This window comes from Dromiciops gliroides, chromosome 3 (assembly GCF_019393635.1).
Source record: "Dromiciops gliroides isolate mDroGli1 chromosome 3, mDroGli1.pri, whole genome shotgun sequence".
Classification (NCBI taxonomy): domain Eukaryota; kingdom Metazoa; phylum Chordata; class Mammalia; order Microbiotheria; family Microbiotheriidae; genus Dromiciops; species Dromiciops gliroides.
Window position 1 is genome coordinate 223,454,356 of NC_057863.1, and position 21,877 is coordinate 223,476,232.

Consider the following 21,877-nt stretch of genomic DNA (forward strand, 5'->3'; position numbering starts at 1 on the left):
ATTTTGACCAGCTCTTCTTGGATTTTTTTTTTACTCCAGGTCTAAAAATTACTAGCAGTTTGACAACTTAATGCCCAATATCACCATTCCAGAGTTCTAGAACTCATCAGCTATCCATGCCTTCCTTCATATCTATGCTATATCAATTTTTATAACATTGTCTGCATAGCACCTGTGCAATTTGATTATGACATGCCTCAGTTCTTCTGACTACAAACAGACTGGAGATTCTAGCTTTCTGAATGATTTTTAGGAAAGTTTTTTGCTAAAATAATAAATCACTCTGGATGCATATATCTCTGAGAATGTCACTTAACCTCTGTCTGCCTCAGTTTCTTTAATTATAAAATGGAGACAATAATAGCACTTATCTTGCAGGATTATTGTCTCAAAGGAGATATTTGTAAAGTGATAATATATTGCTGCTACTTTATTTCAATATTGATTCCATTTATATGAAAACATTTATTATCTTGTTATTGGGCATTATTAAGTGTATTAATTAAAAGGAATTGCCAAGTAAAACCACATATGTGTGTTTATGAGTGTAGAACGGCACTTCTGTCAACCCCTCCTCCTCCTCCAATTGTGCTTAAATTTGTACGCACTTTGCATGTCTTGTGGAATTGCCAGATTGGGTATTAGAGGTGTCCTTTCATGAGTGAGATAAAGAATCATTCTTATTTGTACATGATATGTTTCTGGAAGAGAATCAAGCAGTAAGTCTCAAGTGTCAACCACTTTTTGAAATCTAAACATCAGTAGGTCAGAAGTCCTGTCACTTTCTGTATTAAATGTAGAGACCTAGAATGACATTTGCTAACTCTGCTGCCCCACTTCCACAGCCCTTGGGCATTTTCCCCATTGTTTTCACTCCAGTTGGTAAGCCAGATGCCGTGAGGGTCATTTGACTCTGTTTGCCAGATTCTGTAACCATTCGACTTTTGGGTGTGATCTCTCTCTTTTTAAAGACATGTGAGGGATATGAAGCAAATCGGTATGTAGTGCCATGGAGAGATATTTGCATTCTGAAAAATCTTTAGAGGTTATAGAACCAAGACTGAAAACTGAGGGTGACAAGGTAGTGAGGACTTGAGAGGGATAAGGGGGAGGTGGAGATGGTCTGCATGTTCTCCCCTCTCTAATCCACCTTCTTTAGAATTATAAAATATCTGTTCCTAAAACTTAGATCTCACCATTTTATCCCCTTATTTGACAATCTTCAGAAGTTATTTATTGTCTCTAGGAAAAAAATGCCAAGTCTTCGGCCTGCTGTATGGGATTTGTAAAGTTAAGAAATATAATTAATATTCTCTGGGCCACTTATTTCATATTGGAAACTGAGCAAAAATGTGATGTGTCTTTAGTGAAATCACTGGAACTTATTCGTTAAAACACTAGGGATCTCTTTCCTGGCTATGCTATAGTATTTTACCAAAGCTCTTGGGATAAATTCTTTTACCTCCCTTTGTGCCTCAGTTGTTTCTATTGTAGAATGAAGATACGTGCTTTCTGTTTCACAGTGCCAGTCTTTCCGAAGAATATATAACTTGTAGGACACACTCTGAACTCTTCCTGGCACAAGGATCTGTAAACACTTGGTATCCCTCTAATAAATTGTTTCAAGTAACATTCCAAGCAAAGACTTTTCTAACAATGGTTCTCAGCATCACATTTGCTTTTTTTTTTCAGAAGTTATCCTAGCAAGGAAGTTAAGTACTTTGACAGAAGAGTTTCACTGCCTCTTTCTAACACAAACTTCCTTTAATTCAAACCGAGCAAAACCAAGATGATCAAGAATGAAACTGTCTTACTCAATATCCTCTTTCAACTTTTCTAAATAGTGCTTAGCTTGAAGAAGGTCCAGTAAACAAATACCAAACAGCATGCTTCAGAAAAACCAACGAGTAATTTTGGCCATGCTTTGGTTTTTGATATTTGCTAGTATAAGCTGTTACAACAAAATATTTCTCACATCCATAAGAACACTCATCAGAAAATTTCCTATAATCCCTAATATCTTTATCTCTCACTGAAAAAAAACCTCAGAAATGGAATCTGTCCAAAGAATCATAGCCACAAAAAACACACTGGTGCAAAACGTGTTATTTGATATGGTCAAAAGCATATCAAATCATATATTCATTCAATATCTCAAGGTTATCTATGTGACACAGGTTAATCCTATCCCTTCTAAGTAGAGAAAGAAAGGAACATAAAAACTACACAAATTCTTACCTTAAATAAATGTAAACCTCCCATTACAGAGCAATGACCTCCTGTATATTAAAAAGACCTCATCTGCACCCCTGAATACCATAGCAAATGATAGAGCTATCCTGTAGTTGGTGGTTTTCTTTGTAGATTCTTGATATCTCATCTACCTTGAGCCTTCGACTCCACTCTTCTATCTTTTCCTCCTTGGAGACACTGGTTCTGGCTCAGAGACAACAATCTATACTACAGCGCCATGATGAATCCCTTGTTAATTAATGTTACTGTTGCTCAATTGGAATGTCATTGTCATCGCTCACATTGGAAAGCAATCTACTTTGAAAACTTGGGCTCTGGATGGAAAAGAGATTTAACAGACTTAAGAAGAATGAATTACCACACAAAACCTTATCACTCTGATAACGTCTGAAAGCACCATTCACATTGGAAGAATACGTACAGTTGCTTGTAATTGCGTGCGTGTACATGCATACACAAGATACATCCAGAATAGATTTTTACTAGGAATTGGCATAGCAATACAATTATATTGGACAATGAAAGAATATGCACCCCAATTTATTGAAGGGGGCAGACGTTCATAAAATTGTAACTTGCATGGGGAAATGATAAAGCTTTTAAACCCAGTTGATTTATACTCTTCATCTGACAGGGTAAGTGCATTTCTGTTCCCTCTGGAGCCATGTCTAGAACATATTCTAACCCACAATCTACACTCCTGTCATTATAAATCTTTCGAAAGTGCTCCAGTAATCAAACTGGAGATTTCCTATTCATGTGAGCTGAGTTGAGAGCCCTAAGATTGTCTTCACTAAACACTGGAGAAGACACATTTAAAATTCGAAGAGAGACTGCTGTTTCATAAGCATTTTTAACAGAACACATAAAAATGAAATATAATAGATGATACTGGATTTATAATTCAACAGATGCTACTTTTTACTTGGGAACTTTCACTTTTCAGAATGAGATTTTTCCCTAAAGGGATGATGCAGTCAGAGTAGGCACAGCTCATGAGAAAGCATTCTAAGGGAAATATAATTTCCAGTGGATTTGTGTCTCTGAAAAAAAAAGTTGTGTTTCTTTTATTTTGGTTTGTTCTGGGGTTTTACATATTAGAAAAAAAACAGTACTGGATTCTCCAGGATATATACTGAAGTGAATACAGGAATGTTGGCAATAGATATGTGAATAGTTTCCAGTAGGTAAACTTTTCACAAAATAAAAACTTTCATCTCTGAAAATGATGCTTTTTTCATTCCTTGTCATTGTCACCCAGAGCTGAGCATTTTCAGGGAAGAGATATTATCAGCATAGGGACAAATCACTTTACATTATAGATTCTCGTAAATCAATAGCAACTTGAAAATCTCTCTTACTCACTTGGCCCCCTACCCAAGGAAATCTAGAGAGTATATAATTCAAATACAACTAAAGACCAAGCCTGAGTGATACCCTCCCCCTTTCACACACCTTCTGCACACTTCCCATTTTACCTTTTAATTATTGGGTTCAATGAAGGGTCCTTTCTGAGACATCCTGTAAAGATGCAAGATGATGCCGGCACTTTCCCAAAAGAGGCACCTGACTCCACTCCATGTAATCACTCAATGCAGTATAAATGAACTGGTCAAGTTCAGGTTCATTGCTCTACACAGCTTCTTTATCCTACAAACCATGTCTCTACAAGGAGAGTTAGAACCTTCCTCCGTTTGTGTCAATAATTGCAATAAACCAGACAATGAAGATCTTTCCTTCCATTGGTTCTTCTTGTCCAAGGAAGACTGAAGTTAAAAATTGCAGGACTTTAAAAAATTAAAAAGAGTACAAAAGAAAAATACATCACAGGCTATGTTTCCAGAGGATCCTTGGCTTTCCAACAAAATTCCATTATCCACAGGAGGGAGAGTGACAACAGGTGAAGCCACAGACAGATCTGAACTTTATTGCAAATACATATCTATACAGACACTCCTGGTAAAATTGCATTTGAGCTATACTTTTCATCAAATCTGTAACTGTATCAATGACGCTTTGAAATCTACCTTCAGTGCACACCAGAGCCAGCAAATAAACATCCAATAAACAGCCGTGTGAGCAGCAGACAGCTTAACCTTTCTCCTGTCTTAAAAATGCCAGACTGTTCTCTGTTTGTTCAAGACTCTCCTTTTACCCACATTCAATTTGAATGAGCCAGTGCAAATGTACTGCTCATCCTCTCATGAGAACAGGATGCATTTATGTGAAACATGAGGAGAATGCCTCATGCTGAAACATACTCTGCATTCTCTATGAGCTTTTATCACAGGCTCTCTTAGATTTCACCACATGGATTACTGCCTGCAACTGTTGGACTTGTGAGGGGGCATTTTAACTGGAAGCTGGTGCATGTGCAGACTGACTGATTACTGAAATTCTGGCATAGATTAGCGATAAAGAGGAGGGGGAAAACTATTTTTCTTTATGAGGATTTCAACTTTGAGCCTATACATATGAATCTTCAGGATTGGAATTCTGATACATATTGGGGTTAAGGAATGAAAGAGTACTTAGTACGTTTATGTCTTTTTTGTGAGGTAATTTGGGTTAAGTGACTTGCCCAGGGTCACACAGACAGTAAGTGTTAAGTGTCTGAAGCCATATTTGAACTCAGGTCCTCCTGACTCCAGGGCTGGTGCTCTATCCACTGTGCCATCTAGCTGCCCTGTAAATTTATATCTTCAAGCTTCCTATATGAGATGTCGTTTGGAAAGGTGTCATCATGTGCTATTTTCTTCTCTTTTCTTTTTTAAACAAGCAGCTTTAAGGAAAGAGAACACGATCACTTGCTACATGATGATGATCTGTTTCAGGCCAAAATCAATGGGTCAAAAAGCAGTCATTAAGCACCTACTCTGTGCTTGGCACTGCCCAAGACTCTGCATATACAAAGAATGAAATGATACCTCCACTCAAGGATCTTACACTCTAACAACAGAGACAAGGGATACATGTGTATATGTACACACACATATGTGTATATATATATGTATACACATGTGTATACATGTAGATAGATATATTGGTATTGATATAGATAGATTAAATTTAGATAGATCTAGATATCTAGATATAAAATATATAAAATAAGTTGGCTAGGTGGTGCAGTAGATAGAGTCCTGGGCCTGGCCTCAGAAGGACCTGAGTTTAAATCTGGCCTTAGAAACTTACTAGCTGTATGACCCTGGGCAAGTCACTTAACATTGGTTGTCTTTGTTTCTTCATCTATAAAATGAACTGGAGAAATAAATGGCAAACTACTCCAGTATCTTTGTCCAGAAAACTCCAAATGGAGTCATGAAGAGTTGAACATGATAAAAATGAGTCAACAACAACATGCAGAATACCAATCAAGCAAATGACAAACATTTATTAAGCGCTAGCTATATGTCAGATTGGGTGGTAGCAGCTGGTGATACGAATGCAAAGAATAAAAGAGTCCCAATTGGCAAGGAGCCTTCATTCTATGGGGTTTGCAACATGCACCTATTTAAGTGTATACAGAATATGTGCAAAGAGAAGAAATGCCAATAAAAACAAAAAAAAATAAATAGAAGGTAGTTTGGGAGGGAAGATGCTGGAGTCAGAGTGATCGTTAAAGACTTTATTCAGAAGGTGATATTTCAGCTGTGCCTTTAAGGAAGAAAGAGATTCTGTGAGGTGGGGGTGAGGAATAACAGACAGACAGTCTAAAGACAGAGACTGAAAGATGGAATATGTGAAGGCAAGAGAGATGGCCCAAGTAGAAAGCCAGGTAAAAAACAAGTTATAAAACTTTAAAAAGTCAAAGTTTTTATTTTGTCTTAAGGGCAATAGGGAACCATATAACTTTACTGAATAGAAGAGTGACATGATCAGATTTGTACTTAAGGTAAATCATTTTGGTAGTAGTGTGGAAGCTGGATAGAAAGGGAGAGGGATGTGAAGCCAGACCAATGAGGAGCACTGTGACAATAATCTAGGCAAGCAGTGTTAACTAAGGTGAACTAAGTTGTTGTCTGTGATTAGACAGAAGGAGTCATCAAAAACTCCTGCATCGGCCAAAATCCAAAGAAAGTGTAATTGTGAAATTGTGGAGGTAAAGGGGAGATTTGGCAAATGATTATATAAAGTGGGGAGAAAGAGACTGAGGAATCAAGGATAACAATGAACTTTTACACTTGGGAGTGTGGGGTATCTTCCACATGAATGGAAACATTGGAAGAAGAAGGAGTTTGGGGGGATGATAAGTTGATTTTGGGACATGGTAAGTTTGTGATGTCACTGGGACATCACATTAGATATTAGTCAAATGTTTAATAGGCAGTTGATGGTGTGAGAGTGAAGTTTGGGGGGGAAACTAAGGCTTGATAGAGAAACTTATGTTATCTGCAAAGAGATGATAGTTAAACCCCTTAAAACTGATGAATTTACCAAGAGAGAGAGGAAAGAGAAAAGATCTGCTGACACCACTAGTATTCTACCACTATCTTCTTTTTCTGTCTCTATGGGACAACTGTGGCAGCAATGTCTCACAGTGGATAGAGCCCTGGGCCTGGAGTCAGGGAGACCTGATTTTAAATCTGGCCTCAGACACTTACCAGTTGTGTGACCCTGGGCAAGTCATTTAACTATATTTGTCTCTGTTTCCTCATCTTAAAACTAGGTGGAAAAGGAAATTGCAAACCACTCCAGTACTTCTGCCAAGAAAACCCCAAATGGGATCACGAAGAGTAGGACATGACTGAAAAACTATTAAACAACAAAACTAAAAATGTTCCACATTATGAAATCTTAATTAAATGACAACCCATTTTCTTCTTGGATGAAGATAGAAGGAAAAAAAAAAACCCTGTTATTATGCTTTAAAACAAATGGAAATCTGTAGATAACAACCTGAGAATCATATACTTATATTGTGAGATGTGAAATGTTCAAGAGACTGTTGAAAATTTTGTGAACAAAGACTTCCCAGAGAGCCTTGGTACTCTGGAAAGAGCAATAGGAGGCTTGGGAGACAGGATATAGACTCAATTCCCACCTCAGATGCATATTACCCATATAATCTCAGATGAGTCTCTTGACTTCCCTGGTCCATATGCCCCTCATGTGTATCATGGAAGAGGTTGAGTTACATGCCCTCTGAGGTCCTTTCCAGTTTTAAATGTAGTACAAAAAGAGCTGGATTGGAAGTCACAGAATCTGGGTTTCAAATGCCATCTCTGCTACCTGTGCAACCTTGGACAAATTATTGATGCTCTTTGGTTTCTTTTTGCTAATCGATAAAATAAGGTGTTAAATAAGCTCTAAAGTCCCATAAAAATCCAAAACGTCAAGGTTAAGTTACACCATAACACTTTTGTGTAAGTAATAGAGGCTCAATAAATATTTGTTAAATTAAACTATAACAATTACTGATTGACTGGTACCAAATCTCCCCACATTGAAAGAAACCAATCTGACTCAAGAAACTTCCTTAATATAAAACATAGGAACTGCAAATGGCAAAAGGAGTCATGTATGGATTCCATTGAGCAGACCATCGGTGGCCAAGGTTGATACCTGAACACCTGATTACTCTATTGTAGGGAGAGAAGTGTTCAGGTAGAACTGCATATACTATTTATTTGCCTATTCTAGAAATCAGTTTGGTCAATAAAAATTCTATGAAAGGTAGAAGCACCATTCTACAAAATAGAATGCATACAAAGTATACTTTCTCACTAAGTATTCAAAGTCAGTATAAATCCTACAGAGGTAGAAGGTAGTCAAGGCACCATTCAAAGGTGGTTCTGACAGGACACTGACAAATATTCCTGAAACCCAAGGAATGATTTCTATTGTCCACAAAATGAATGCCCTTCTCAATTCATTGTTCCCAAACATTTCTTACTCATCAGCCCCATGTTGTTATTGTTGAGTCATTCTTCAGTTGTATCTGACTCTTTGTTACCCCATTTGGGGTTTTCTTGGCAAATAGACTAGTGTGGTCTGCCATTTCCTTTTCCAGATAATTTTACAGATGAGAAAACTGAGGCAAACAGGGTTAAGTACTTACCCAGGATCACACAGCTAGCAAGTTTCTGAATCCAGATTTGAACTCAGGTCTTCCTGACTCCAGGCCTGGTGCTTTATCCACTGCATAAGCCCAGTTGTCTCATAGAGACAGAAAAATAGTAGTATAGTAGAATAGCAGTGGTGTAGGCCTATCTGTGTGTGTTTGTGGGGGGAAGGATGCTTTGGATTGAATGATTAATCATGGCTGGAAAATATTTCTCTTAAATAAAAAAGTCTTATATTTTGATTGGAGAGATTTACCAGTGTCTATGAGGCAGTCTCTCCCAAAGTGCAAATCTGAAATAATAATAATGACACTCTAAGAGATGGGCATGTTGCAAGGGTTGTTTTCTGGTGGTAGAGTTGTCATTGGTAAAAGGACAGAAGACGCCCTTCTCTATTATATACTTTCTCCTCTGTGCATTACTCTTCTTCCTATATTGTCTTTCAATTTCTTGCTCTTGAACTTGGAGTATGTTTTCCTGCTTCACTTACATTTAGCTTTGAAAAGGGGAGGTAAAAAGGAATGTTGGAAAGAGCTAGCTCTGAAATGATTTCTGTTCAAATCTGAGCTCTTCAATTTTCTCCCTATGTGGCCTTAGAAAAAGGCATGTCTCCAAAGTGCTTTCCAGCTTTAAATCCTAAAATCCTGTGATACTAAGACTAATTTACCAACTGGCTCATTTGGTTCCTGGAATGGGTTATTGTGTCTGGACCATGAGCAGGCTCCCATTTACAGGGATTTGTTGACATTCTCATCTCTTAATAACCCCTGGCACCTTCTCAATAGTCCCCAGCACACCTAACCGCCTTCTCTGGAAAATGGCAGGTAAAGCTCAATCAAATAACTGTAACCTTCAAAAACCCAACAATGAATCCTTATATCCCTGACTTTTGCCTTGGAGCTGCTCACTATGGAATTTGTGGTGGATGGTGATAGGCCAAAAAAAAGAGACGCTAGAGATAATCTAATTCTATTCCCCCCCAATTCATATATGAGGAAACTGAGGCCCAGTGAAACATAAGTGAATTAGCCAAAATCAGAGCTAGTAAGCAGTAGAGATGACACTCAGACAAAGGTCACCTAATGCTAAATACATACTAAGATGGGAAATGATCGATTATAAACTCCCTGAGATAGAAAACTTAAAGAATTAAGACCAATTCATGACTAAAAGTTGGACTGTAATAAGTGCATTGTGGGTTCAGAGAGGCATAAGAGATTTGGAGGAGGATAAATTACATCTAATTGGAAGGGATAACTCTTTCCTTTGAGGAAGGCCTCCTGGAGAGTATGCCTTGAAGAAAGGGAAAGATGAGAAGGGAGACAAGGGGAATGCTGTGAATTGGGACTAGATTAGGGAATGAATAGTATGTTGTCATTCAGTCATTTTCAGTCATGTCTAACTTTCCATCACCCCATTTGGGGTTTCCTTGGCAGAGATACTGGAGTGGTTTGCCATTTCCTTCTCTGAAACTGAGGCAAACAGGGTTAAGTGACTTACCCAGGGTCACACAGCCAGCACGTATCTGAAGCCATATTTGAACTCAGGAAGTTGAGTCTTCCTGACTCCAGTCTATCCCCTGCAATGCCTAGCTGCTCAGACGAATGGTTAGTAGCCTCATTTATCTGGAACATGTTTGAAGGTAAGAGAAAAGATTTTGTACTTTATTCTCTAGGCAATGGGTCTCTGAAAGACTGAAAGTTTATGCGCGGGGTAATGATGTGATTATGTGTGGAAGACTATTTTGAGAACTTTGTGAAGGAGGAGTTAGAAATGAGAGACGCTTATCCATAATAGTCTAGGTAAGAGTTAATGCAGGCCTGAATCAGGGTATATTTAGGTATAGGGTATAATTTAGGGTATATTGGGCAATTAGGTGGTTCAGTGGATAAAGCACTGGATCTAGAGTCAGGAGGACGGATCTTCATGAGTTCAAATCCAACCTCACACACTTACTAGCTGTGTGATTCTAGGAAAGTCTTTTAACCCTGTATGCCACAGTTCCTCATCTGTAAAACGGACTAGAGAAAGAAATAGAAAACTCTTCCAGTATCTCTGCCAAGAAAAATCCAAATAGGTCCATGAAGAGTCAGACAAGACTGAAAGGACCAAAGAACAGCAAATTTGGGGTATATCAGGGCATTAGTCAAATTTTATAAACATTCAACATTTTCCTTTTAGCTTTTGCAAAATATTAATCAATTTATCAACATCCACCATGTTCCAGAAAGATGAATCCTTCCATTTCTGGCTTCATTCTTTTATCTACACAGAAAAGTGAAGTATTTTTAAGGCTACCCTGACAGTCAGAGGCAAACCATTCAGGATTGAGGTCTCAGACTGCCTTGGTCCTGTTTCTGTGATTCTATCACAAGCCCAACAATTCCAGCAGCTGTCACTGCCCTCACAATAGCATTTGATTCAGTTTGGTTGAACCACTCTGCTTACCAAGCCCTTCCTGGTTGCTTTGGTGAAGGATGCATTTGGCTGGTTTAATCTCTCACTTTTATTGTTAAATAACAAAAACAATAAGCCCCACTATTCTCCAGGAATGTTCACTAGGGGATCACATTCTTTCTCTTGGGTACGAAAAATCGTTGGTGATTAGGGAGCCACAAAGTTTTGGTGTTTGAAATCTTGGGAGAACACTAAGTTCTGCTAGCATGTCCCCTCTGTTTGGCTGTGAACTATCATGGTTTTATTGTCAGAGGAGGTTAGCTACTTGAAGCTGAGGAGCTTAAAATCAAAAGGTGCCATAAGGGTCAATTCAAACCAGTAGGTAGAAATGACTATATAGCTGAATCAAAGGGGGAAGAGGGAGGGGGAAGCATATGCTATTGAATTCCTACTATTTATGATGCTGAGTCAAAGTTTTGAAAAAGCAAACATCAGATTTGGGGTTCTGATGGCCTAAAATATTTGTTTATTGAATCAATTTATCAATCAACAAGTATTTATTAAGCACCTACTATGTGCCAAATAGTAAAGACATAAAGACAAAAAGTAAACAGCCTCTACCTTCAAGAATTTTATATTCTACAGAAGCAGTAATTCTTATATTTTAGAAGGGTCCATGAAGTTGATAAGAAAAATGAAATCATTTTTATTTTATTTATTAAATTCATTATTGAATTATATTACATAAATCATTGTTATTATACATTGTTATAATAAATAATAGCTATTATATATTTGTTAAATTATTATACAAATAATCATTGTATTTGTTTATTATTGTTTATGAACTCATTTATGCTCATAGAAATTTAGTATTTCCTTCAATTAATTCTGAAGGATATTCATAGAATTTGACTGCCAATGGGATACATGACTGTACTCCCCCAAAAGTTAAGACCTTGCATATTGAACTATCCTGGAGGTTCAATGGAAAATAATTAAAATGTGAAAATGTGAAGATGTTAAATGTGAAAGCTGGAATTTTAACCACACAAGTGAAGGCTACATAAAAGGTAAATGTGCTGGCTGCAAAATGAATTGCTTCCCTTTCACCCAGCAATCAGATAAGAACTCAAAATAATTCAGTGGCCGAACACAGAGCAATATGGTTGAGTCAACCTGCCCAGGAAAACACTGCATTTTCTGATTAGACATTTAACTTTACAGCTCTAGGCCTGAATAATTCAAGGTTTTGTACTTAGTACTTGGCAAAGACCACAACATAAATAAACCATTCTGTAGAATTATGAGGTCTGGTGAGGCAGCACTAACAGATATAAGAATGGGGCTCTTTTTACAAATTCTCAAAAGGACCTGGTCCAGATCACATAACCAGATGGTCATCTAATCTTTCCTTCTGGTCTCTATTGAGGATGTTGTTGCCTCTATTAAATTGTAAACTTCTCAAGGTCAGGGACTGTCTTTTGTCTTTTTTTGTATTCCCAGCACTTAGTAAAATTTCTGGTACATAGAGGTTGCTTAATAAATGATTTTTGATTGACTGAATTCAGATACGGTGCTATGAAGGAAGGGCCATGGGCACTGGATATTTGGTTACCAGAAACTTGGGTTTTAGAGGAGGGAGAAGAAAGGGGAAAGGCCCAAGGTAGGATCATAGGATTTAGAACTGCCTAATACCTTATAGATCATGGCGATCAAAATCTTCATGTTGACATATGCAGAAACTAAGGCCCAAAAAGAGTAATCAATTTGTCTAAGGTCACAAAAGTAGGTCTATGACTCATAATGCCTATATAATGCTTTATTGTGTGGCAGAGCATTGCGCCAGTTCCTAAAGAAGATGTGATTCAGAGAAGTCTCTGGTCTCTTGAAGCTTGAATTCTAGGAGAATCTACTGAACTCAAGCATTGATCTAAGCTTGGGCATAAATTTATACTACGCACACACACACACACACACACACACACACACATGCACACATATATTTCCATACATACATATGAAATATATTCCCCTGTGCATATATATGTTCTAGATGTGTATATACACACATACATGCATGCATACATATATTTATATATTGAGAGAGAAAGAAAGAATTAGTTCCCCAAGGACTTTCCCATACATTACCACATTTGCTCCTCTTAACAACCATATGAGAAACAAAGTACAGGTATTAATTTCATCACGCACATTCGAATAGGAAAAAAAAATTACTCATGATTACATAGCTAGTAATAACAAAGTAGGATTTGAATCCAGACCCCAAGACAAAGTCAGTGTTTCTGAATTGTAGAATATGTGGAGGAGGAGCAAAGAACAAGAAGACTAGAAAGGTAGGGAGGGTCAGTTGGTGAATGGTTTTAAATGTCAAAGAGAGGATTTTACATTTGATTTTAGAGGTAAATAGCCACAGGAGTTTATTGAGTTTGAAGGTGACATGGTCAGGTCTGTGCTTTAGGAAAATCAATTTGGCAGCTGAGTTGAAGATGGATTGAAGTGGGGAGAGATTTGGGGTAGGTTGACTAACCAGAAGTCTATGAGAATAGTCTAAGGATGAGACGATGAGAAGCCTATAGCTGAGTGGTGACAGTGTGAGCCAAGAGATGGGGATGCATATATGAGAGATTTTGTGAAGGTGGAAATGATAAGATGTAGCAACAGGTTGTGTGGAGTGCTTATGTGAGAGAGGATTCCAACATGATTCTTAGGTTGTGGGGCTGCTTGATTAGTATCAATACTAACAGGGGAGTTTGGAGGAGTAGGTGAGTGGCTACAAATCATGAGTTCTATTTTGGACATGTTGAGTTTAGGATGCCTGAAAGACATGCAGTTTGATACATATAAAATATAGCTGATGATGCAAGATTGGACCTCAGAAAACAATTTCTGGAAACAGAATGTGGAAATCCAGGAAACAGATGTGGATATGTAGATCTAAGGATTAGCTGATTAGAAGTGGTATTTGAAACCTTGGGAAGAGATGAGATTAACCATAAAGTAAGTAGAATAAAGCTGGAGACTCAGGAAGAACTTCATGTATAAAGGAGTGTTTGAGCTGGGTCTGGGAAGAAATGAGTTTCTCCCATAAGAGGCAGAAATGATGTGAGAATGAACCCTATGAGTGAGGGACAACCAGTGCAAAAATGTAGAGATGAAGGATAGAATGTCCTGGGTGAGAAATGGCAGGCAGTTCGGTTTGTCTGGAACATGAAGTACAAAAGGGGCATAATATATAACAAAAAATGAAAATGTGGAGCTTAATTGAGGGTTAGGTGAAAACAAGCCTAGCCCCCATATCTGTCTTTCATATAAATGAGCTCTCTTTGTTACTTTTTGTAATGTCAAATTAATATTCACACTTGTAACTCTCAAAATACTATCAGATTCCTTTCCTGTAATCTCAAAGAAATGCTCAGCCAACAGTGACTATATTGGAAATATTTTTCCTTTCCCTTTTCCTTTCCTCTTCTTGCTCATTCCCACTGTCTTCAATTTCTTGCTTCCATCCAAATTCAGCTTGCCTGATAAACCTCTATGTCTGTTCTAAGATTCCAAGAACAAGGAATTAAAGCATTCTTAGGACTGAATTATTTAACATGATGGCCACCCAGAAAGACACATGGACGTGTAATTAAGGAATAGGCACAGACATCTTTGTAGCCATTTCAGACGCCTAAGAAAGAGAAGGCAAAGTGCCCAGTGAGGCATATTCATAACTAACAATCACTAAGATCTCTTTTTTCTGCTATAATACCTTTTTCCTGTTGAATGTCTATAAAGTTTTCCAAGTATCTTCCAAAATACATATTCTTTCCATTCAAACAGATTTCAAAACACATGGGCTATAGTCATGCAGGGATGTTCTTCTCTCAAGTTTCACAAATGTCTCCAAATCACAATCTGTTATCACTCATGCTACTTTGACAATCCCAGAGGATGGTTCCTTAATCCATATGGCCAAACAAAAGGACAAAAGGCTTCTATTTTATCCCTGGAATTTTTTAACGTAAGCCACACAGATACATTTTTAAGGGAAAAAAATCTACATAATTTCTACTTCAATGGCTACTTTTGCAACTTGAAATACTTAAAAACAACTCTGTGAGTGAGATCAACTTTGCATAATAATTTTCTTTGTCATGCTTATGGCAATGATACTTTTAAAAAGCACTCTTTGCTTATGGGGGAAAAAGATGCTGCAAAATGCCAAGTGATTATGAATCAATTAATAAACAAACATTTATTAATAACTTATACCAGGTACTATATTAGGTACTGAGAAATGATTTATTATACTATTAGGGCAAGATGAAGAAGCATTCTCCTTCTTCTGGTAGAAACTGGGAGTCTAGGTGGTAGGGGAGGGTGGGACTATAACGGAACCTAATTGGAGTAGGGAATCACAACTTGTGGGGTCCCAGGATACATATTAAGAGGCCGGCAATGTTCACTCATCTAGTTCAGGGTTTCTGGCTGTGTTGTTTAAAATCTAAATGTGGGTTCTAATCTGTCCCCCCTCCCGTTTGGGGAGGAAACTGGCTAAAATAGCTGATAAATTCACCAAGAGTTTAGGCTTTTAAGGGTTTATTAAAAGATATAAGATAGTGAAGAGAGAGAAAGAGTGAGAACAGATTCCCTATAGCATGGAAATCCTAGTTTTCCTAACAGCCCACGTGAAGTCCTGCCACCAAGCCTAGGTCTCGAACCAAAAACAAAAAACAAAATAAAACCGAGATCCTGCTTGCCAGCCTCAGCTTCCTACTTCCTGTCCTCCTCCCAGAAATGGGAGGTTCTTCAAGTTTATTGGCTGAGAGTGGTCTTCCATTACTGTCACAGTCCATAGCCTCTGAGAACACACTCTCCTCAGGGTTGCCTACATGTGATCTCAATTTAATCAACCTTAACTAGGTTCAACTTCTGAGAACAACACCCTACTCAGGGCCAGCCAGGTGTGGCCCCGATTTAATCATCACAAGTAGGTACTTGGTCTCTTAGTCTCACCCAGTTCAATCAATTCCAACTCAAACTTCAGGTGGAGGCTCCTGGGTGTCTGCCAAGTCCCATTATTTTAACACATGGCCTTGGCACTAAAGTAGCTTTTTAAAAGATGATAATTCTATCTTTCTTTTTCTTTTACTTGCACAAAAATTCCTTCTTTGGCTTTACTGATCCATCGTTATTCTTGTATTCCATCTTTACAATTTTCAATAATATTATTCATGTGCCTCCATACAGCTAGCCCTGATTCCATGTTCAGCAACCTAAGTGTTTCACAAACCATTGCCCCAAATCCCTTACTTCCTCAAATTTATAATGTATCCAACTTGTGAAAACACTTCCTTGGGAAACCTCTACCAGGAAATTTCTCAGCTTCTACCCTGGGGCTGCAAAGTATCTTTGAAGAAACACATGAAACCTACCAATATTAACCATGATAAAAGAGTTAAAGAAGCTTATTTATAGATGCAGAATCAATGCTATTAAACATCTTTTCTAATGTATTCCCTTCTGGACTCTAGGCTGTCAATCTAGACACTGTCCTCCTTTCATTTGCTAAAAGGCTATTGCCTAACATTTCTTTACAAGCCCAATTTTTCTATATTCTAAGCAGCCAATGATTCACAGGATAAAACACATTTTTTTCAAAAGATCTCAAGATGTTCTGGTCAAGCATTCCATCTTCAGACAGATGATATTTTATCCCCATTTCACAGATGAGACAATTGAGGACAACCTGTCCATGGTTCTATAGTTGATTCTGTTCTATTTGTCCTTCATTTCTCTAAGAATACCATGACAACGCGGTGATGTCATGATTTGCATTGGATTGGATTTAAGTGATGGTGGGCTATGAAGGGTCACCAACCTTACTCTCCTCCAGAGCCATCTGGGCCCAGTGACAAGATATGTATCAGGAGGACAGCTGATAGTCCCGCATGTTTTAAGGCAATTGGGGTTAAGTGACTTCCCTAGGGTGACACAGCTAGTAAGTTTCTGAGGTGAGATTTGAACTCAGGTGCTCCCAACTTCAGGGCTAGTGCATTATCCACTGTGTCACCCAGCTGCCTCTCCATAATTGATAGGTTGTTGGGGAGAGACAAGGACCCAAATCTCCAATAAGAGCAATATTTTACAATGATCAAACCATGAATAACTCAGCCACTCTGATCAATATAATGATCCAAGACAATTCTGAAGGACTTATAATGAAAAATACTATCCATCTCCAGAGAAGGAATTGATGGAGTCTGAATGCAGATCGAAGCATACTTTTAAAACTTTCTTTATTTTCCTTGTTTTTTTATGTTTGTGAATTGCAATATGACTAATGTGGATATATGTTTTGCATGACTGCACATATATAACCTATACCTATAGGGGTAGGGGAATAAAGGTTTGCAATTCAAAATTTTTTTAAAATGCTAAAAATTGTCTTGCATGTAATTTTAAAAAATTAAAATAAAAAACCCTTTTTCTGAAGATATCAAAACACAATGTTGTTAAGTGGAAAAAATTTGGCTCTGAAGACTTGAGATCTCATCTCAAATCTTTAACTTTTTCCTTGTGTGACCCTGATCGTAACATTTGACCTCTTTGTAAATTAGATTTTATTGTTGTTGTTGTCACCATTGTTGCCTAAATCTGTAGAACAACTAGGTGATCATTGAGGTCCTTTCTAACCCTAACATCCAATGGTCAAGGTCTAGTTTATAACAATGGGTTACTTTTGATTGCTTGAGAAAAGGAGCTAATCTCTCTCTCTCTCTCTCTCTCTCTCTCTCTCTCTCTCTCTCTCTCTCTCTCTCTCTCTCTCTCTCTGGTGAGACAATTGGAGTTAAGTGACTTGCCCAGGGTCACACAGCTAGTAAGTGTCAAATGTCTGAGGTTGGATTTGAACTCAGGTCCTCCTGAATCCAGGGCCGGTGCTTTATCCACTGAGCCACCTAGCTTCCCCACTAATCTCTCTTTTAACATTTTATGATCACCATTTTTTTCCTATTAGGTATGGGTGGCATACCACAGTCTTAAGTAATAACTTAAGGCCAATGGTTCCTCAATTTTTCAGTGACCCTTATTCACCAGACTTCTGGGAATCTACTTCAACCATCTTCAGAGAATAAGGCATTTTGTTCTGACCTTTGACAAGCTCACATCAGAACAATGTTCTCAAAATGTCAACAAAATGAAGTTCCCTTAGGAATATTCTCTAATGAACTTGCTATATTGAATACTTCATTGAGACCTAAAGGTCTCCTGAAATCATTCCAAAGTGTTGTTTTTTTTTTTCTTTTTATTTGTCCTAAAGTCTTATCCCACCTCTCAACACCCAGTGGCATTTCCAGGGTCATTTAAGGGTTGACATAATTTTTCTCTGTATCTGTTTACAACACATTCTGCAGCTGCTCTTGACAATATTATTGCTATTCTTAAAAGGCTGTCATGATATTTTTAAAAAGTACTCTTATAGCAGTCTTATTAATTCATATTTATCATATGAATGATTCTCTCTACTTCAATTTTCCATTTGTCATATGGTAATAATAAGGGCCAATGAATTATGATGTGAGAGCAATCCAACAAAAATGAATGCCTCGTACATGTGAAAAAACTAGTCTTTGCACTTTGGCACCTAAAAAGACCTAGAGAGATGAGAAATTTGGAGATAGCACCAAGCAGGCTTCTTTTGTGAAATCTGACTCCATTTTTTCCTTTGTATATTCCTTATCAGTACTGGTTTGCTACTGGTTCTCTAGTTGTCCCTTCTTCTGCTTGTCCATCATGGGCATAGCTCTAGGGACATTCTTTAAAGGGCTGAGTTTTAGTTATCCCTGGTTGAGAGTTTATATCCCATCCATCTGCAACATAATTCTCTTCCTGAATGATTCTCTCCCTAAGGGCCTGGTGTTACAATCCAGAGAAGGTGTCTAAATTTGCCTGAAAATCTCAAAAACTAAATGGATCTGAATTAATTTATATTCTAAAAACACCTAAATTTAAATTTGGCCTCAGGCTCTTACGAGCTTTGTGAGCATGGGCAAGTCACTTCTCTCTGCCTCAGTTTCTTCATCTATAAAATGCGAATTAGAATAATACCTACCTCCTAGGGTTGTTGTAAAGATAAAATAAAATATTTGTAAACCATAAACAGCTATGTAATCATAATAAATAATCTGCTATATAATCATAATAATATATAATCTTAATGATGCTATATAATCATAATGGATGCTGTATGTCATCATCATCATCACCATTACCACCACCATCACTATCCTCCTTATTGTGGGTGGGGAGGGAAGGTTGAAAAAAGAAGATTATTGGATATTACTAGATTATTTCTCTCAAATTTTCACTCCTTAACCTGCACCATCCCTCTGATCCTGAGACAGAAGATATACAGACTTGCCAAGTCCATACTTGGAGCCTTTCCAGACTAGTAGGAACTGCTAGGACTTGTAATCTCTTAGACCACCTCTGTGCTCAGGAAAGCATGGATAGAGAACCCTTAATCACCCTAAGAAAGTAGTAAGCATGATAATAATATATTAGTTATCATCCTCTAATGGTGTTTGTGACCTAAAAATAATAAAGGAGATGATATAGTTTTATGTTCAGTTAATCACAATCTCTTATATCTTAGATACAATTAATGTCTGTTATATCATTCTTTGAGGTTGTAATATTTCAGATTTGCCTCTATGAAAGATTTTTTAAAAAGAAGTATGAGGAATTTCTAAAAATTGCACATAGGGAAGATGAGAATGATCACATCTCAAAATTGTTACAAGAAAAGAATATATTTAAGAGCTGCCTTGAATCCTTAAGTATAGTTAGTAATGCTATCCTGATCTGGTAAATTTGATTTATATGTTTACTAATTTTTGTAATAAGCTCAGGTGAATTCATAGGAACCTGTGGTTTCTCAAAGCCGTACGTAACTTATCACCAACAGTGTTCCCACTGAAAATCCACCTCCTTGAAAGAATATAACAGTGTGTGCTTAAGGAGTGATTAAAAATTTTCACTTATTTATTTATTTGTTTGTTTATTTATTTATCTTTTAACTTATAGAATAAAACTAAGCATTTCCATGATATTGTATAGTTTTAAAAAATGAATGCTCTTGAAACTGCAAATCTATTATGTACAACTTGCTATTCCTTTTAAATATATAATAGTTATTATGTAAATTTCTTTTTTCTTCCCCTCCCCATTAGACACAAAGATGTGTGTATAATATATAATATATAATTATTATATCCATGCTTTTATTTATTAATTTATATCAAATATATAGTTTTTATATTTTTTTTGTCTCTATAAATAAATCATTCTATTCATACTTTTATTTTTCAATTCTTTCTCTGAATACAGATAGTGTTCCTTCATATGTCCTTTGTAGTTAATTTGAGTAGTTATAATAGTTAAAATGACTTAGTCACTCCAAGTTTGCTAATAAGTAATGAATTTTTTAGCATAGCAACTCATAATACTCTAGACAAAGTACTTAAGGCATTGAAATCTGCCTCAATGGAAGGAGTACCCTCACTGATAAGATAACAGATTTTTGAAGTATTAACATAAGAAATCATCAATGTTAATACATAGTTTTCTATATTTAAATTCCTGAATGGAAAACAATGGATCCAGAATGTTTCAGGGGACAGACTGCTGGTAAAAGGAATCATTTTTAATAAAATCTACTTTTAAATGTTGGTCATTTAATTTAAATAGGAATAGACCTAGAGAAAGGGTAGCACCCTTCTAGGACTCATAATGAATGGCCCATAGATCATAGGATCATAAATACAGAGATAGGAGGACTTCAGAGGCTATCTAATCCAACTTCCGGATTCTACAAATGGGAAAATTGAGAGCCAAAGTGGTTATGTGGGCTGCCAAAGGTCACACAGGCAAAGAGCATTAGAGGTAAGATTTGAACCAAAATCCTCTACAAAGGCAATATTCTGTCCACTATTCCATGCCCACAACTATGGCAAAAATTATCTGTGGTCTAGTTCACCCAAGTTCATCAAGTTTCCTTGGAGAAGAGAAGTCTCTGGGTTTAACAATGCCTTTTAGAAGTGGCCAGAGCAGATGGAAACAATAACAAGTTCCCATCATGGACTTTGCCTCACTTATGGTATAATCCCAGCAAGTATGTCAACGTGACCTCCAAATACACCTAGGCCAGGGTACTATGGCACTTACAAACCGATACCAAGCGATGGTGTGTCAAGGCCATTAATCTCTAATTGATGAGGAAAGGGACCATTTTTTGTCCACTTGAACAAACTGGATCCTGAAGATTCTGGCCAAGAGAAGATTCTATAAATTCAGTTTTTGCTTTATGCCTCTGTGTGTATTCCTTAATTGTATTTAATTTAATTTAATTTAATTTGCAGGGCAATGGGGGTTAAGTGACTTGCCCAGGGTCACACAGCTAGTAAGTGTCAAGTGTCTGAGGCTGGATTTGAACTCATGTCCTCCTGAATCCAAGGCCAGTGCTTTATCCACTGTGCCACCTAGCTGCCCCCATATTCCTTAATTTTAAATAAAATTTTTCTGTTAGGAATAGATTCTTTTTTTTTTAATTTTTATTTTTTGGTGGGGCAATGAGGGTTAAGTGACTTGCCCAGGGTCACACAGCTAGAAAGTGTCAAGGGTCTGAGGCCACATTTGAACTCAGGTCCTCCTGCATCCAGGGCGGGTGCTTTAATCCACTGTGCCATCCTGCTGCCCCCAGGAATAGATTCTTATTAACACCATATCGGTAAATGTGTTTCAGTTCTTAATGTGCCATCTCTCTCTTTTTGGCATGTTTCTGAAAGAGGAAAGAATCAATCTGAAACTAAGATTAGCAATACTTTCTCCTGGCATAATGAAATTAATTGTCGTGGTTGAGTCTTAAGTTTCCACCGGTAGAATTAGTCTTACAGTATAACTAGGGTCAACCATAGTGGACAGGGAGCCAGCCATTGCACCAGGAATTGGGTATAGTGATGTCAAATCCTGCCTCTGACAATTATTACCTCTTATTACCTGTGTAACCCTGGGGAAATTACTTCACCTCTCTGTGTAACCTAGAGTCTTCAGAATTGATGAAATTCCATCCTTTCCTCATAATATCCTGTATGGCT

The 21,877-nt window shown here is 37.3% G+C and overlaps 1 protein-coding gene across 5 annotated transcripts in view; it reads right to left on the reverse strand.

Moving 5' to 3' along the window:
- FRMPD4 (FERM and PDZ domain containing 4) overlaps positions 1-21,877 on the reverse strand; it is a 775,708-nt gene that overhangs the window by 491,895 nt on the left and 261,936 nt on the right. Inside the window, exon 1 of one of the 5 annotated variants that reach the window (XM_043995170.1) lies at positions 3,732-4,521. The exons of the other annotated variants lie outside the window; for them this stretch is intronic. The gene's annotated coding sequence lies outside the window, so the exon portion shown is untranslated. Of the gene's footprint in view, positions 1-3,731; positions 4,522-21,877 lie in introns of those variants that run through there. 5 annotated transcript variants of the gene reach the window in all.